The sequence below is a fragment of the Callorhinus ursinus genome, unplaced genomic scaffold (assembly GCF_003265705.2).
Source record: "Callorhinus ursinus isolate GAN/ISIS: 27379988/994484 unplaced genomic scaffold, GSC_fseal_2.0 scaffold5, whole genome shotgun sequence".
Lineage (NCBI taxonomy): Eukaryota > Metazoa > Chordata > Mammalia > Carnivora > Otariidae > Callorhinus > Callorhinus ursinus.
Genome location: NW_027397067.1, coordinates 74,465,203 through 74,468,619, shown reverse-complemented (window position 1 = coordinate 74,468,619; position 3,417 = coordinate 74,465,203). Strand labels below are relative to the sequence as shown.

Here is a 3,417-nt window from a genome sequence, read left to right as displayed (position 1 = left end):
AAGGTTGGGTGGGTAAAGAAAGGAATCTGATAAACTCGCTCAGGCCTGGAACTTTTCCCAGAGCCCTGGGGGCAGAGAACCAAATTGAACAGACACACCCTCTGGGCCAGAGAGTTCTTTTCAAAAAGCCACTCCGGCCGCCTCAGTTCCTGTTTGTAGCTCTGGGAAAGGACGGCCCCGTGGTCAGAGCGGAAGGAGGATCTAGCTCTCCTGGAAGGCAGGAGGGGACTTCACTCCCGCGTACCCCTGTGCCAAGCATGCCGGAGACGCAGAGCACAGAGAGACCAAGCAACCCGCCTGCGGTCACACCGTGGGGAAGAGGGTACTCTGGTACGAAGGCAATTTTGCCAGACCACAGAGCACCTGTGACCTGCCCCGCTGAAGTGACTCTTGGAGTAGAAGTAGCTTTGGAATCAAGGATCACAAGCCAAGGACTCCTCCCCAGGGGCTGGAGGAAGACGCCCTTATTCCAGCCCGGACCCAGAGCAGGAACACGTTTCTCCTCTTCTCCGGCTTTCGGTGACCTCAAGTTCCAAACAGGAACTTCATGCCCAGAATCAGCAACTCCGAGGGACCCAGCAAGCTCTGTCCTGGGAGACCTCAGCTTGTGAGCAAAACAAGAGTCTGCATAACATGTTGTTTTATTGTTTTGTTCCCAATCCGACAAAGAAACATTCCGTGGGCAGCGCCCGCTTGCCCATCTGTAAAAGGAGAACTTCGGGGCCGGTGGGGGAGCGTTCCAGGGCGAGGCTGAACGCGAGCTCAGGGAGTCCAGGGCACCTGGAGGCCACTCCAGGCGGTGTGACTTCACGCAGGTGGGGTCCCTTCCCTGAATCCGGCTGCCCTGTCTGTTGGAGGAAAGGGACAGGAGGGGGTTCAGGGGTGTCCTGCAGGCGACACCATCTCAGACCTTAAGAACCGCCGTTCCTCTGAAGAGGTCAACCGCGACCCTCCCCATCACCCTTTGTGCCTAAGCATGAGAAGTTCCTGGCATCTCCACCAAAAGCAGGCTCTGATCCAGGAAGGTGGGCAGGGTCAGGCCCGGGGCAGATCGCAGGGCAGGAAGCCTGTCTTGGAACAGGGGCTCCTCCTCTCCCACTGGGTGCAGTTTCCCTGTTGAGACCCTTTCCCTGCCGGCCTGCAAGCTCCCTCAGCGCCCATGGCACCCAGGCCTCACTGACCCCTTTTCAGTTTCTCAAACCAGGCAACTCCTTTCTCACTTCTGGGTCCTCCCGTTGGCAATGCAAAGGTCTAGAACCCAAGCCCCTGGCCGGGCTCTCAGCTTGGTCAGTGACTCCCTGCATGACTTGAGCTAATTGTGCTTGGGCCTCAGTTTCCTCTTCTGTTCCCAGGGGGCAGCCACAACTAACATCCCTCTATCCTCCAGTTTGAGGACCCCGTCACCCAAGGGGAGGAGGCACAAGAGAACGTTGTCATCACTGCTGAGTTTGCTGAGGGTTGTCTGTCCCTTCTGCTTGGCGTCCCCCGGGGCCCTGGGAAGGGGAGGCTGGACTGTTCCACTCCTGTCAGAGGGGAGGGTGGGCAGTCAGAGACGCGAGCTGAAGTCACACTGCCCATATTCAAAGACTCCCTTGAGGAGTCGGGGAAGCCCAGGGACCCTGTGGTGGGTTGAATGGTGCTGCCCACCCCCAAGAGATCCATCCACCAGGAACTTGGGAATGGGACCTTGTTTGGAGGAGGATCTTCGGAGGTGTAATTATGGACTTCTAGATGAGAGATGGAGCCCTAAGTCTAATGTTGGATGTTCTTAGAAGAAGAGGGAGGTTTGAAACACAGAGATACAGGAAGGGGCGCATGAAGACAGGGGCAGACACTGGAGCGGTGGGTCTACAAGCCAAAGAGTGCCTGGGAGTGGGGGCGGGGGGGGGGGGGGAAGTGCCGGCAGCCCCAGGAGGCTAGTGGGAGGGGTCTCAGAGCTTACACCCAAGAGATAAAGGACCAAGACTGGTCCTGGCTCCAGGAGGAACCAGCCCTGCCTGTACTCTGCATTAACTCCAGCCTCTAGAACTAAGAGAGAACGCACTTGCTTTAAGCCACCAGGTTTGTGGAACCTGTTATGGCAGCCCTAGGAACTAATGCAGACCCCTCGCCAGTAACGTCGTTAAAAGAGGCCATCAAGACTCTGCAAAACAAACTGAGGGTTCTAGAGGGGAGGGGGGTGGGGGGATGGGTTAGCCTGGTGATGGGTATTAAAGAGGGCACATTCTGCGTGGAGCACTGGGTGTTATGCACAAACAATGAATCATGGAGCACTACATCCAAAACTCATGATGTAATGTATGGTGACTAACATAACAATAAAAAATTTAAAGAAAAAAAAAAACGGCCATCAGATACCTTGGAAGATAAAGGAAACCAGATGTCAGAAACCTCCCTCTCCCTCCCTGCAGCCCACCCTCGCGGGTGCCCCAATAATCCCCACGTCCCCTGCCACCACCCCGAGGTCAAAGAGAAGGGGTGCATGTGAGAGAGACGGAGATAGTGTGATCCGTGGGGTGCGTGGGGCGTCCCGTATGTGTGTGATGTGTGTGTGTGTATAGTGTATGTGGTACGGGGGGTATGTATAGTGTGTGGCGTGGTGTGAGTGTAGTGTGTGTCTGTGCAGTGTGATATGTGTGTGATGTGTGTAGTGTGTGCACATGCGGTGTGTGTGGGTGTGTGCACAGAACCGAGAAGAAAGGCCCATGAAGGTGGGCCCAGCTTCGGCTCCCTCTGTGCTTCTCCCACCTCTCACTGCCCCCACCCAGCCAGCACCCAGGAGACAAGGCGCTCTCCTTCAACCCAGAGCCAGACCATTGTCACCCATCAGTAATTGTCAGAGGGGCAGAAATAGAAGCTAAGACGGGTGGAGGGACCAGTGAGCCTCCACAGCCCCGTCGAAGGCGCTGAGCCTGGCTGGCCTGTGTCTCCACGGGCACCACACCACCTTGTCTCACAGCCTTTGGGGAGGACGCCATCACGAGTCCCGGAGGTCCGGCCTGGCTTGGCCTGGGGTCTCTTCCGAGGACATCTGTGTCCCTCCAGCTGACCTGTCAGTGAGTGAGTGAAGCAGCTGCTCAGGTGTCCTGGCCACGCCTTGGCTCCAGGCCCCCCTTCCCCCACCCCCTGCCCTAGGGCTGGGCCAGGGGCTTAGGGAGGTACCTGATGGCCGACCCAGGGCCTTACCATGTAGGAGGAGAGGACTGTGGGTTATGTTGTTAAAAATACTGCAGGGAAGTCACACTTCCCTTTTGTGGTAGAAGCCGAAAGTCCTGACCTGAGCTCTGGGGTCTCAGAGCTTACACCCAAAAGATAAGTGGGCCCTGCCCACCTCCAGCTTAGGAGGAAATAGGAAGCTTCTCAAAGGGCTCAGTCCCACAGTCCCACACACACACTGGGGGTCGCAGATGCCTCAAA

At 56.8% G+C, this 3,417-nt stretch overlaps 1 long non-coding RNA gene across 2 annotated transcripts in view; it reads right to left on the bottom strand.

The window, feature by feature from the left end:
- Nucleotides 1-203: 203 nt before the first annotated feature.
- LOC141372850 (uncharacterized) overlaps nucleotides 204-3,417 on the bottom strand; it is a 24,129-nt gene continuing 20,915 nt past the window's right edge. For both annotated transcript variants that reach the window (XR_012378352.1, XR_012378353.1), the window contains one exon: nucleotides 204-848. This is a non-coding gene — a long non-coding RNA (uncharacterized lncRNA). The remainder of the gene's footprint in view (nucleotides 849-3,417) is intronic.